The 15,434-nt window shown below is 43.6% G+C and overlaps 1 protein-coding gene across 4 annotated transcripts in view; it reads left to right on the forward strand.

Moving 5' to 3' along the window:
- The window catches only part of NGEF (neuronal guanine nucleotide exchange factor), a 245,957-nt gene that overhangs the window by 2,001 nt on the left and 228,522 nt on the right, over positions 1-15,434 (forward strand). The gene's annotated exons all lie outside the window — the stretch shown is intronic.

Below are 15,434 nucleotides of genomic sequence, written 5' to 3' on the forward strand. Positions count from 1 at the left end.
ACACTTACAATGTTACATTGGGCGGCTCGTGGGACCCTCCCGTGAGCTGCTGCACTCACCCCAGCGCTGCCTGCAATCTTTCATGGCCTAGACATCACCCACGAGACCAGCGCGGCACTAGACACCACCAGTCATCCGTTCTAGTGTTCCCTCTTAGGCACTTAAAGCGGCCTTGGCAGGAAGCACTCTGCGGAGCCTCAGAATGGGCTCTCCAGTCCTTCTTGCCTTGCCTCAGCAACAGGACTCCTGGGGTGCCTTGTGTCCCATGCTAGTCCATGATCTGTTCGTTGCCTTGCTCCTTGTCTTTTTCCTTGCTTTGTTTCTTGTGCCTGCCCTGCCCGCGTCCTTCTCTTGGTTTCCCTGTTTATCTTGCCTTCCTAGTTTGTCTTGACCATCCTGTGTGTCTTCAGCTTGATTCCTGGATCCCGACCTCGGCTTGGACTCTGACTTTTCTTGAACGCTGCCCGGACCTGACCCTCTGCTTTGGACCCATCTACTCTGTTGACTGCTGCCTGCCCCGACCTCTGGCCTGATATCCTTACCTGCTGTCTGCTGCCTATCCTGACCTCCGTTTGGACTTGGACTCTCGTTTTTGATAGCCCTAGGGACCCATCTGCTGGCCACCAGAACCCAAGGGCTTAACATGCAGGGGAAGTGGCTGATATAGGCGAAGCTCCAGCCAGTCTCACCTAATGGCTTTTCTGCCTACTGTCAATATGGACTTAGTGGACTCACTCACTAGGCTTACAGATATTCCTGGATCTCCCTGGTCGCACTAATGGAAGGAGATAGGTGACCTCTGGAGTTCATACACTTTGATTCTAGAGCAGAAAGTTGAGGACAAGGTGATGGTGATAAAAAGAGGTTAAAATCCCAAGTTTTAAATTTCCTGCCCTACTGAGCAGATGTATTTTAGCTGGGTAAGTCATTACCCAGCTAAAATTTAAATGGATCAAAAGAGGGAGGCCAGGTAGCTTTCTTAGGGTGATACCCTAAATGTATTTGACTAGTGCCAATATTTAGCGCGAGCCAGAGAAAGCTGATAAGTCTAGTTGGAAAAATTGATTCCCTAAAGCTACCCAAGTATATTCAGCAGCAGACTTACCTGGCTAAGTTCTGCTGAATATATGGGTTGCTTCCCAACCCACTTAATCTCAACTTCCAAGGGCCTAATATACTAAAAGGTTTAGCCCATTTTGTGTTATGGGGAAACGGTTTACTACAATGGCCTGAAGTATGAAACAGATGTAGGCAAGTGCAACCCTTCCAACACATACTCTTCTACCTTTAATGAACACCCCCTCCGTCACAGGGGGTCACCTTCCTAACCCTGAAGAACACTGGATTCGCTCAACCAGGAAGGAGAAAAGAGTTCTCTGGGTCGCATGGGGGCAGAATTACATCTGCAAGGCCAAACTGGGCAGAGATTATCTTAAAAATAAAAACACTGTTCACACAACTTTGGTGCTCCAAAAAGAAAAAGTTTATTTGAGAAAATTAGCCAAGTTTTCAGCCATTACAAAGCAAAATCCACAGCAAAAATAGTAGAAAACTCCAGAAACAAATAGCTCAACTATTGAGGATATACCATTTACTTCCAAGCCGGACTGACACTCTCAGAGATAGGATGCTGGGCTCGATGGACCATGGTCTGACCCAGCATGACACGTCTTATTTTCTTATGTTCTTACAAACGCAAAGTCAATGTTCTTCCAAAATCTCTCTCCCTCTGAGCATATCTTATATTCTGTAAGCCTCTGCAAACCTTAGCTCTCTATTTAATTGTGCCATTTATCGTCCTATTTCTAATTGCCCATTTTTAGCCAAAGAACGTGAGAAGGTAGAGTGTTCACAGTTGTCCAGTTATTTGGAAGATGTGAGGGGGCTGGAAAGGTGTCAGTCAGGGTTCAGAAAGGTATGGAGACAATTATAGCAACAGTGCAGGATGAGATTTTGAGATATAGGAATAGGGGAGTCTCTGCGGTAGTGATATTGTTAGATCTGTCGAGTGCATTTGTCATGGTAGCAGATAGGATGTAAGCAGATAGAATTGGGGGGGAGGTTTTGGCATTGGTTATCTTCTTTTCTGACGGGGCGGAAATCTGTGGTACGTGTGAGGGGGGTTCTCGTGACATCATGTAGTTTAGATTGTGGGGTACCTCAGGGATCTCCTCTGTCTCCTTTCTTGTTTTTGCAACCTTTAGGCTCACTCATTTGGGAACAAGGGCTTGATGAGTATATATACGCTGACGATGTGCAATTATTGTTCCCAGTGGAGGAAGATTTGACTGAATCTTTGAATATAATTAATGCAAGGTTAAAAAGAATTTTGGGGTGGTTTGAATCTCAGAAGCTTTTAGCAGAGAAAACAGAATGGTTGTGTGTAGGGAGGGAGGCTGTTCTTAAGGAACTAGTTAGTCTGAAGATAGGGGATATGTCTATTGAAAGAAGTAAAAAAGTGAGGAATTGAGGAGTGTTACTAGATGAGTCCTTTAGCATGGACCCCCATATCTCTTTTGGGGTTCAGAGGGTTTGGTTTAGACTTAGACAGTTAAGGATATTATGAACTTTCTTAAGGGACCCTGTTTTTAGATTGGTGGTTCAGGCATTAATCTGCCAGTATTAGATTACTGTATCATTGTATTGGTGGGTCTTCCCAAAAAATAAGTATACAGCGCTTACAAGTGGTGCAAAATATGACAGTCCATTTCATTTTCAGTCTTCCACGTCAGGTGAGTGCAACACCTTTATTAAGGTGCCTCCATTGGCTGCCGAGTGAAAAGAAGGCACATTTTAAGTTAATGACCCTGATGTATAAGGCATTCAGTGGAGGGAGTGCTTGTTATTTACAAGATAAGATAAGGAGTTATGTCTATATTCACAATTTGTGTAAAAGATCAGCAGCTTTGACATCAGTTCCAACCAGACAGGTGAAAAATAGGAAAAAGATGTTCTCTGTCAGTGGCCCAGAATTATGGAATTCAGCACCGTTGGAGGTGAGAGTGGAATTCAGTTATCTCAGTTTTAGAAAAAAGGTAAAGGCCTGGCTTTTTCCATCATAGTCTGGGTCTTTATGAATTTTAATTTAAATTGCTTACTGACTAGGAAGGATTAGATTTGAAGTGCTATTATATGTGTTATATTTAAATAAATAAATAAATAAACAAACAAATAAATAAATAAATAAATAGAGAGTCTTCTATACCGATGTTAGTCGAAACATCACCTCGGTTTACATGGAACAAAAGCAACGGAAATTACAAGTAACAGGGGAAGGGTAGGGGGTACAAAAAACCAATAGGAGAGCAGAGAAGCATAGGAACAATTAACAAGTGAACTATAATGTCATAAGAACAAGTTCATAGTCAAATTCAGGTCATGATCCATCATAATTCAATATTCATCAAGGGTGTTGGGGAAAGGCTTGTTTGAATAGCCAGGTTTTGAGTTGGGCTCTGAATTTGGTGATGCAAGGTTCAAGTCTGAGGTGGGTTGGGAGTGAGTTCCAGTGCATAGGTCCAGCAATGGAGAGCGCCCGATCCCTTGTAGCTGTGAGGTGTGCTTTCTTTAGGGATGGCACATGGAGGGACCCTTTGTTAGTGGTCCTTGTCGGTCGATTTGAGCAGGCAAATTGGAGGGGGATCTACCAGCCAGTTGGAGTGATGGGAATATAAGGCTTTATGGATAATGGTCAGGGATTTAAAGAGGATGCGGGAGGGAATAGGGAGCCAGTGTAGGCCCTTCAGTATAGGGGAAATATGGTCGTATTTATGAGCGTTGGAGAGGGTTCTGGCTACAGTGTTCTGTAGCATTTGGAGGGGCTTTAAGGAGGAGTAGGGTAGGCCAAGAAAGAGGGAGTTACAGTAATCCATCTTGGATGCCAGTGTAGCCTCGACGACAGTGCGGAAGTCACTAGCATGAAGGAGAGGTTTCAGGTTTTTTAAGACTTTAAGTTTGAAGAAACCCTCTTTGAGTGTGGCACTGATATGTTTTTTGAAGTTCAGTTGTTGGTCGATTAGGACCCCCAGGTTCCTTGCGCAGGGCTGTGCATGAGGAATCTTGATAGCAGAGTCAATTGTGAGTGCGGGATTGGTAGGGGGGTGATGGGATATGAGGAGGAGTTCAGTTTTGGCAATGTTTAGAGCAAGGTGGAGGTTGGTAAGTAAGGAGTTGATGGCAGCGAGATGGTTTCCCCAGGATTCAAGGGTGTCAGAGAGGGAGCCTTGAATGGGTATGATGATTTGCACATCATCAGCGTAGAGAAAGAATTTGAGGCCAAGTTCTGATAAGAGTTTGCACAAGGGGGTGAGGTAAATGTTAAAGAGGGTAGAAGAGAGGGAGGAGCCTTGGGGGACTCCTTGGGCGAGGGCGTAGTGGGAGGACTCAGCATTGCCTATTTTCACGGTGAATTTCCTATTGTCGAGGTAGGATGAGAACCACTTAAGGGCTGTGCCGGAAAAGCCAATGTCGGTTAGGCGGGCAAGGAGGTGGGTGTGATTTATGGTGTCAAAAGCTGCTGAAATGTCCAGTAGAGCAAGAAAGTAGCTGTGACCTTGATCCATTCCCCTGAGTAAGTAGTCTGTCAAGGAAAGTAAGAGGGTCTCAGTGTTGAGGTGTTTACGGAAGCCAAATTGAGAAGGGTGGAGAAGGTTGTGAGTTTCAAGGTATTCTCTAAGTTGCGAGTTGACAACCTTCTCCATGATTTTTGAGATGAAAGGGAGATTGGAGATAGGGTGAAAGTTGGCAGGGTCCTTGGGGTCAAGTGCGGGTTTTTTGAGCAGAGGTTTGACTACAGCATGCTTGAGTGGGTCAGGGACAATGCCTGAAGAGAGGGAGCAATTGATAACATCTGCAATGGGTTTGGAAATGATGTTAGGTATGGTGAGGAGGGCTTTGGTGGGGATAGTGTCTGGATGAGTCGCAGGTTTCATCTTTTTGAGAATAGATGTGATTTCAGTGGATGAAACGAGTTCAAGGTCATTAAAGGAGGACAAGGGTGGGTCAGTGCCTGTGTCAGCTGGGAGCGAGGAGGGAGTAGAGGGAAATCGGAGAAGGATGGTTGCGATTTTGTCATGAAAGTAGCGTCCCAGTTCTTCACATTTGCAGCTAGCTTCGCTGTCAGGAATGGGGGGGATGTGTGTTTGGTAAGGGAAGAAACATAGGTGAAGAGGGCTTTGGGGTTATATTTGTAATCGTGGATTCTTAGGGCATAGTAGTCTCGTTTGGCTTTAAGGGTGGCTAGCCTGTAGAGATGTAGTGAGGATTTGAATATGGATGCTTTTTGCGGGGATGGGTCTTTACGCCATGTGCGTTCTTTCTGCCTGAGCTCATATTTCATTAGTTTGAGGTCTGGGGAGTACCATGGGTTTTGTTTTTTTGCAGATAGTTTAGTTTTATGTGTGGTGATAGGGCACAGTTTGTTTGCGATATCTAAGGTGATGTGGCTCCAAGAGTCTAGGGCTGTGTTTGGAGTTGAGCAGTTGAGTTTCAGAGAAGAGCTGGTGAAGGCTGAAGTGAGGTCCTCACTGGAGCAGGATTTTCTGTAGGCAAAAGATGTGGTGGAGGGGGATTTGGATGGTTTGGGTATCTTTATAGAGATGGAGGATTTGACAATAGCGTGATCGGACCATGGGACAGGGGTACAGCGTGGTTTAGAGGGTAGGCTAATGCTGGAGTTGACAAAGAGGAGGTCCAGGGTGTGCCCTGCTTTGTGCGTGGGGGAGGTGATAACTTGGGTAAAGCCGATGGCTTCGAGTGTGCTGAGGATGGCTTCACATGAGGTGGAGGTTGAAATCCCCCAGGATAATGGCAGGGGCGTCGCTGTTGATGTTGTTGGAGATGAACTCGATAAGGGGGGAGGGGTTGTGTTCGAGAATGCTAGGGGGGGGGCATATACTAGGCAGACCTGGAGATTCTGAGATTTGAATAGCCCAATCTCTAATTTGTGTGGTGTGATGATTTTTATAGGTTTGAGATTCATGTGCTTTTGTTATTTTATTGGGGGTATTTTTAATGTTTATGTTCATGATTACATTGAACATATATTTTTATCATGGTTTTAATTGTAAACAACTCTGGAAAGATCTGGAATGTTTTGTGCAATATATAAGAAACGAGAAATAAATAAATGAAATATTCCTTCCTTTACATGTCCTCTGCCTTTCAACAAAGAAGTTACAGAGTCTCTCTAGTTCTTGTTTACAGTACTCACAACTCAGTAGATGGGCCATGAAAATCTATCCACTGGTTACTAGTGGACAGGCATTTCAGGTCCTATTTTTGGACAATCCCAAAAAAGGGTCCTCTTCCTTCCCAAGGACAGCCCAAAAGCTGGAAAGCCAGTCTAGGGCAACGTCTCCTTATTCCCTTTCTCCCTGTTCTTTACTCTTCACCAAATCACAGGTCTTTACCATTGAAAATCTACTGACCAACTCTTTGTGGTGTCTCATGGGAGGCGTTTTTATACTCCCTTCTTTGTCCCATCCCCTTTGGGGTACAAATCCACCATCACTTGCCAGAAACGAATCCACCTATTGGACCTCCCACCACTAGAAGGTTCTCAGTGTTAACCAATGTACTTATTTTGACTTTTAGTAATCCTAAACTGCCCTGTATTTCCTTATTACATTAAAAAAGCAATGCCTGGATGCGTTAGTGAGAAATTTGGATTAGATGGAGCAGAGCAGTGAATGGGATGTCTTATAATGGTTTACTTCAAAGAGACTTCTTTGGGCAGAAAGCATTTTCTCCATGAACAAGCAGGGTCAAATTCAGCCACACCACTGACTTCATCCAACGGGTCCAACACAGAAGCGATCTCTCAGCTCAAAAAGACAAGGTTTCTCTGCCTAGGCACAGTAGTTCCTGCGTCGCCACCCTGCACAAATCTCAGTTTTCTTCTGTGGAGCTAGGAAGACATGTTTTGCTGCTCTCTGTCACAACATTTTTTTTTGTCAAATTTTTGGTCCTTTGTTTATTGTTTTGTTCATGAAATTCTTTTCGTGTTTTATTTTGTTGTCCCCTTTAAAAAAAAAAAAAAAAAGGCATGTCAGGAAGACAACTTTTTAATTTATGTGCCAATTGTCACAACAAGATGGCTTCGGCAAACATCCATGATATCTGTACTTGATGCCCAGGATCCTTTCATGATATGAGAAATTGTGAAGCATGTGGACAGATATCTCAGAGGGCCCGAGGTCCAGAAGGTACAAACTGGAGTGTGAGGCTTCTCCGTAGAGAAAGAGAGCCATAACTTCAGAAATACCCATACCTCACAAAAAGAGGTCAGTCTTCCAGCCACCGAGCCCACATTATTTAAATCTTCCTTGCCTTCTTCTTCGAGGAATAGGAGAAGATCCCCCTCAGCACACAAATCAAAGCATTATATGCACACACTTCAATGTGCACCTTGGTGCAGAAATCGGCGCCATTAACTTCAGTGACTATCACCGTTGGCACCAATATTATCAACACCATAACTTTGGGTGACAGAATCGGACACATCGTCCATATCTTTACTGCCTAAACATTAACAGTGATGCCTTTGTACAAAAACTCTGCTAAATTTTGTGTGCAGTTACCTAAAGGACTCCACATAATACGTAAAGGACTACACAATTCTAATTCTAGGACAATTTTCTGCTCAGCTAGAATTTCAGGGCTCTTCTTAGCAGGAAAATCCCGTCGATCGCATCTCAGTCACAGGAAATGTTTGTCAGAAACAGTGATTGATTCAGACCTCCTTATCTAGGTCTTCCGTCAGATCAGTACCTGAAACAGAGAGAAGTAACCACCTTGCCCAGCCTTCATTCAAAAGTTGATGAATTCTATACCTTTTCAAATACAGGAAGAACTAAATACAGTAGAGGAATTTCTAGGAGTCCTCAAGTACATAAAAGCAGCAAAGCAACCATGTGCTGTTCCAATCCATAAAGTCCTTTAGGACCTACAGACTAAGATGTAGCTCATTCCTCTTTCTACTGTACCAGTAAGCAAGAGGCTAGATCTTAAATATAAGGTGAAAATTGTAGAGCATGGCAAAGTGCAATTACCAAATGATTCTGTGGTAGTAAAGCTCTAAAAAGGGCCAAAAAATCTAAGATTTATTCTATCTCCTGGCAAAGAGGCCAGACTTCTGGACAAAACAGTCAAGAGGTTTTTCCAATCTGCCAGGCTAGAAGTAAGATCTCTGCTCATCAGTTTCAGATCACACAGTTCCTTTGTAATATTTTACAAAAAATAAAAAGTAACTCTATCTCCTTTCAACAGATAAAAGGGTAAGTTAATCCCATGTTTTCTGGAAGCAGATGAATGTTCAAAGCACCTAAGGTCCATGTATGGTAGCTTTGACATATCTGTGAAATTGTCAGCTATTGCCATAGGACCAAGAAGCTAGCCTGGTTAAAGGCATTAGGTTTACATGAGGATATCCATGATAAACGTGCAGATACTCCATGCACTGGAGACAGTTTATTCAGAAACAAGGTCAAGGATTCAGTAAATATCATACAAGAACATTGCACAACGTTACAAATAGTATTTAAACATAACATCACTATTAGTAAAATCCTGGGGTACCTTACAGATGGAAGAAAGTGAAAGTGAGATTTGGAAAGGGGCTACAGACCAAAAGTAATGAGCTAGGGAGAAGGAAATATGGATAGATAAGTAAGAGAGAGAGCGAGGGATGTTAGCAAGTGATTTTGGAAACAAAAAAATATTTCTCCTACATTTTTTTTCTAAACAAAATCAGATTATTAAAAATCAGAGGAATTTATGGCTTTTTAAAAAAGTTTTGTAGAGTGGAAAATGAGTGGAAAAATACAATACCATCTTATTTTAGGGAGAATAGCACATGACATGACAACAGGATTACAGTGCGAAATCCTCATGGGTTAGGTCTCCTGATTTTTGTATCAAGCCTTGAAAAAATCCTCCGTTTTTTGTAAATGTGGCTAAAAGAAAAGTACAAAAGGTAAAAGTGGACAAAATGGATTGAAGGCTATATATATCATATATATACTCATATATATCTATGCTCATCGGTACTTATGCTCGTCTGGACTGATGCTCAGCTGTTTGTATGCTTATCCGCATTTATTTTCAACTGTATCGGTGATCACCCATAGTTATGCTCATATGGCACTCATGGTTTAGTTATCAAGTTTTTTTACCCTCCTTCCCTCCCTCTCCAAGAATATTTATCTTATACCTGCTTCCATTTATTATGTTCACGTGTTTTATGTAAAGCCTTTTGCTACATTATGTTTCATTGTAAACTGAGGTGATGTTCCAAACGTGCCGCGGTATATAAAATCCCTTAAATAAATAAATAAATAAACAAATACATATTAAAAAGTGTTTGTGAGTAGAAAGGCAAGGTGGGGGATTCCAAGATGGCCGCACACTAGTGCCGGAAGCTCCGGACCTTCCGGATCCCTATAAAGAATTGTGTTTCTAAAAAGGTTTCCTTACACCACAGCATGGGAAAAAGGAAGGGGAAAGCAAAAACCCCGAAATAAGCGAGATGTTACCGGTGACTGGCCCTATGAACCAACACATCGTCCGGAACCCAGAAATTTGCTCCGAAGTGAAGTCCTTGGACAGTAATGTGTGTGATGAACCAACGCAGTCTGCTCCAGACCTGGAATTATCACTATCACTGGAGCCGAGTCGGGCCCCTCCTCAACCCGGCCCCCCTGCGGAGAGGGCTGACGTGATCAGCCTGCTCCCATCTTGCAGTGAAGATCGTAGGCAGTCGACTGCCTCAGCGTCGGGTGGAGCTGTGATGGAAAGGCAAACAGCAGGAGCAATTAGCCAGACAGCAAATGAAGAAAGCACTGGATTTGATAATGCATCGGACCAAAATACAGCATCTCTTCAACCTGATATGGAGGTAATAACTGTTACTCTTTTAAAACCTTCCCAAATAACACTAGAAAATATGTGGGAAGCGATTACCAACCTTACAAGTCAGCTTTCACGTTTTGTTTCTCAGCAACAAAAGTTAACTGGTCAAGTCAATGCTTTAAAATCTCAAGTTTTGGAAATAAAAGTGCATAATGAGGCCCTGGAAATTAAAGAAATAAATATGCAAAAGTCAGTGGACACAGTAGTAATGGGTCATTTATACTTACAAAACAAATTGGAAAACCTGGAAATCAGCATTCGTCGCTGCAATCTTAGGATTTTAAACTTTCCTAAGAAAATGTTTGTCTCACCGATTGAAATGCTTCACAAATATTTCCTTGAAATATTATCTATAAAAGAAGATAGGATTCCACCTATCTCCAAAGCTTACAATTTGCCTGTTAAGATTTCTCCACAACTGAATATGGGGCTGTAGTGTCTCCATTAGTAGATGCTTAACATCTATCTTCATTCTTGGAGACTTCAATCGAAGAAGAAGTGAAAACCTCAACTTTGACTGTATCATTAGCTTTGGATTCGGATAGGGAGTTTGTCCTTAAAATGTTTTTCAGAAAAAGAACTGCATTATTCCTAGGGGAAAAAATCCATATGTTCCCAGATGTTGCCAAAATAACACAAGCAAAAAGAAAGCGTTTTCTTATGATGCTTCCAGCTGTTAACAGTTTGGGCACTTCTTTTTGGTTGTATTTTCCGTGCAAGTGTGTTATTAAGCATGCTGGGGTTAAATATGGGTTTTTTTTGACCCCCTTACAGTTAAATTCTTTTTTGAATAGCAAAGTCAATCCAGACCCTTCAATTGCTAGAACAAACTTCAAGTAATGTGTTCCGACCATAGAAAAGAAAAAAAAACACTAGCTAGCTGCGGTGTGTTTACTTGTGTGTTTGATGGATTAAAAATGTCCTACGTATTTGCAATTGGATATCCCCTCATAATGTGGACTGACAGGATAATACAGAGAATTAATGTTAGAGATATTATTTCCGATAAGTATTTTTCTGGATGAATATGTGAGAGTTTTCCATCTCTGTATATCATTTCTTGCCAAGTTTTATGCTTGTTAACTGAATATAAAAGCTTATAAATAAAGATGTAAAAAAAAAAGTGTTTGCATATAATTAGTAATATAATTTGTATTGTATTCTTCCTTTTATTTAAACATGATTCTGATCACTTTACATGTGCAACAGCCACTTCTGACGTACAAGCATGAAGGAGAGGGAAGAGAAAAGGAGACGCAATCTTCATTTTGTTAATATGTAAGGACAGGAGGTTAAAATGAAGCACAAGGACAGAGTGACTTGCTTAAGTGAGCCAGCGCTAAGGACTAAGACAGGGGTGACCAACTCTGTTTTCGAGAGCCACAAACAGTTTTGGTGTTCAGAATATCCAAATGTACATGAAATGATTTGCATACAATGGAGGCAGTGCAGGCATGGCTTATCTCATGTACATACATAATACATGTCCTGAAAACCAGCCCTGTTTGTGGCTCTTGAGAACCAGAGTTGGTCCTTACTATTCTGTCTCCACGATGCATCTCCTATGCGCAACTCGAACAGATAGTTTAACTGAGTCTTTACTGGCAGAGGAAGCCACTTCTTCATCTCCAAACTTTATTAACAGGCAATACAAATAAAACCCAAGTCTTCCTGTGAATAAACTGGGTTAACAGCGACCAGAGCAGTCTGGGCCACAGAAATAAGAGCAGGTAAAATGAGAAGCGCAGAGGAGACGGTGTCGTCCGTTGCTGTGGGATGGCGCAGACGGCATCCTGAACCGTGCTGGGTGGCGTCGGGGCTGAAGGCCACAGCTCGCAGGGCCTTCTCACGTGCCATATTCCTATCGTCCTTCAGTTCAAGCTAGCTAAATAATCATCTGCTAGGATGGTACAAAGTAGTAGGGATGTGAATCGTGTCCTCGATCGTCTTAACGATCGATTTCGGCTGGGAGGGGGAGGGAATCGTATTGTTGCCGTTTGGGGGGGTAAAATATCGTGAAAAATCGTGAAAAATCGTGAAAAATCTAAAAATCTAAAAATCGCAAAACCGGCACATTAAAACCCCCTAAAACCCACCCCCGACCCTTTAAATTAAATCCCCCACCCTCCCGAACCCCCCCCAAATGAGTTAAATAACCTGCGGGTCCAGCAGCGGTCCGGAACGGCAGCGGTCCGGAACGGGCTCCTGCTCCTGAATCTTGTTGTCTTCAGCCGGTGCCATTTTCCAAAATGGCGGCGAAAAATGGCGGCGGCCATAGACGAACACGATTGGACGGCAGGAGGTCCTTCCGGACCCCCGCTGGACTTTTGGCAAGTCTTGTGGGGGTCAGGAGGCCCCCCACAAGCTGGCCAAAAGTTCCTGGAGGTCCAGCGGGGGTCAGGGAGCGATTTCCCGCCGCGAATCGTTTTCGTACGGAAAATGGCGCCGGCAGGAGATCGACTGCAGGAGGTCGTTCAGCGAGGGTTCCGGCGCCTCGCTGAACAACCTCCTGCAGTCGATCTCCTGCCGGCGCCATTTTCCGTACGAAAACGATTCGCGGCGGGAAATCGCTCCCTGACCCCCGCTGGACCTCCAGGAACTTTTGGCCAGCTTGTGGGGGGCCTCCTGACCCCCACAAGACTTGCCAAAAGTCCAGCGGGGGGCCGGAAGGACCTCCTGCCGTCCAATCGTGTTCGTCTATGGCCGCCGCCATTTTTCGGCGCCATTTTGGAAAATGGCGCCGGCTGAAGACAACAAGATTCAGGAGCAGGAGCCCGTTCCGGACCGCTGCCGTTCCGGACCGCCGCTGGACCCGCAGGTTATTTAACTCATTTGGGGGGGGTTCGGGAGGGTGGGGGATTTAATTTAAAGGGTCGGGGGTGGGTTTTTAGGGGGTTTTAGTGTGCCGGCTCACGATTCTAACGATTTATAACGATAAATCGTTAGAATCTCTATTGTATTGTGTTCCATAACGGTTTAAGATGATATTAAAATTATCGGACGATAATTTTAATCGTCCTAAAACGATTCACATCCCTACAAAGTAGAGGTATAGACCAAAGAGGGTATAATAGTATGAGACATCAGTATAAAGAGTATGATGACATGAAGCGCTGCTACAAAGATTTATGGTATCCAATATCAGTAGAGAGTCAGGGAATGAAGTAGCTGTACAGTGTGTGATGGTATATGGCAGGGACAACACAGAGATGAAGACCTTAAAACCTTTCTCTTGCAGCAGATTTCCGGATTGTATTGATTTTATCGATTTTACCCATCATTTATATGCATGGTTTTTTAAATTTTGTTTTGTATTCATGTATGTTTAATTGTACATCGCTTGGCCTTTTTGTGGGACGCGATTAATAAATTCTACTAAATAAAAAAAGAAACATGGCAGCAGGATGGAGTATGTTAGTAGATGACAATGCTAAGGAATGATGGCATGACAAGAGCATATAATATATTGGTTTGCAATAGTATTACAAAGAGCAATGATATACAAAAAGCGGTGTAATGGTTTACCTATGGGAAACCAAACAAAAGAAGACTCAATAAACACAAGCAGCAGAGGAACAAGAAATGCAACCAATAAACCAGATCGCGATAAAAAATTAAAGCTTGTGAAAAAATTAAACATGTGAATGTTCTGAAGCAGATCACATTCAACCTCAAAAACAAAATAAATCTCTCTCCAAGGAGACTGAATACATTGTTATACAATCAGAAATGCCATTATTAGGAAGGGAACTGTTATCCTTAGAGACCCAAGCTGTTCAGAATGTATTGGAAAATGATCCTTTATTAAGAACATAAGAAAATGCCATACTGGGTCAGACCAAGGGTCCATCAAGCCCAGCATCCTGTTTCCAACAGTGGCCAATCCAGGCCATAAGAACCTGGCAAGTACCCCAAAACTGTCTATTCCATGTTACCATTGCTAATGGCAGTGGCTATTCTCTAAGTGAACTTAATAGCAGGTAATGCTATTTAATATAACTGGAGATATATGTATTCATTCTGTCAGGAAAGTAATCCTTTAAGTTTAAGAGAATGGATACCCTAAATTTCTGCCTGCTTTCCCTTGTGGCCTGACAGCAGTGTGCAAGGTCAGCATGCAGGTAACAGAGATCTAAAAAAATGTCTTTATTGGGCCAGAGCAAGAGATTGCAGCTGAGGGTGGCAACCTCAGCTGCAGCAGCTCTGGAATGCAGCCCTGCCTCTTTCAGCAAACAAACTAAAAATACAGTGCGCATGACCCTGCCAGTCATCTATTTTTATGGATTCAGCTCTGCCTCTGCTGTCTGCCATGTATCCCTGACCTTCCACACACGGTATACATGCACATAACAGAGGTATTCTGACAGCAAGCAGAAGACAAAAACTTAAGCTCAAGCAGTACTCCAGCGAAGGACCCATGCTCTCGGAGAGCCAAATGCCTCCCTCGTATCCTGGCCAGGAGACACTTTGTCCCTCTCGTTTTCTGTGCAGAGTCCAGTTTACTCCAGTCATAGGGCTTGCTCTGTATCTCAGCCAAGGGAGACTTGATTGCAGAGAAGAGACTTTCTCTGTCTAATCCAAGGGGGCTATACCGTCTTCCAGTGAAAAGGCTCCGTTTAGGGCTGCTTTAACCTAGGAGCAAAAAGAGCAGCTGCCCCCCCCCCCCCCCCCCCAATCAGGCTCTGCCCTGATGACTGTATTGGCCAGCGCCAAATCTCTGGCAGCAGAGAACAGCTGTCTGCTTCCAGCTCCAGCCCCTCCCCTCCCAGGCAGCCTGCAGGAAACGGGCGAAGAGGGGTGAGCCTGGAGCAGAAAGAGCATAAAAAAAACAGCAAAGAGCCAGTCTGCTCCCTAATCCAGTTCCTTTTCTTCCTGTCATTTTGGGATAGGAGGGGATGGGGGTCTATTTCTAGGCTGGGGTCAGGGGCAGGCAGCCAAAGGCAGCCCTGCCCCTTTTAGAAGACATTCTGTTCTCTGGTGCCCCCTGGTGGGGATACCAAAGACTGATAAAAAAAAAAAAGGACGGTGGGGGGGGGGGGGGGGTAAGCCAGGAGCAAACACTGCAGAGCCACTCTCCTCCCAAATCCCCTGCTCCTCATCCTTCCTGCCTCTCTGAAGAGGAGGGGAGGGGTAAGTGGAGTGGACAACAGCACAAAGAAGAATTCAGTTTTTGTCTGCATATTTTCTAATTTGTGGTAATTTTTTCTATATTGGTGAAAGTCTGTGTTCTGCTTATGTGACTGAGGTGAGGTATTCTGCTAGTGTGTAAATTCAGTGTAGAGATCTGTAGCACTTGAGCTTGTTCTGGTTTCACAATAGGAGGTGTATTGCTGTTTTAGAGCAGTGGTCCCCAACCCTGTCCTGGGGGCCCACCAGCCGGTCAGGTTTTCAGGATATCCACAATGAATATGCATGAGAGAAAATTTGCATGCATTGCCTCCTTAACATGCAAATTTTCTCTCATGCTTATTCATTGTGGATATCCTGAAAACCCGACTGGCTGGTGGGCCCCCAGGACAGGGTTG

The sequence above is a fragment of the Rhinatrema bivittatum genome, chromosome 9, assembly GCF_901001135.1.
Source record: "Rhinatrema bivittatum chromosome 9, aRhiBiv1.1, whole genome shotgun sequence".
Classification (NCBI taxonomy): domain Eukaryota; kingdom Metazoa; phylum Chordata; class Amphibia; order Gymnophiona; family Rhinatrematidae; genus Rhinatrema; species Rhinatrema bivittatum.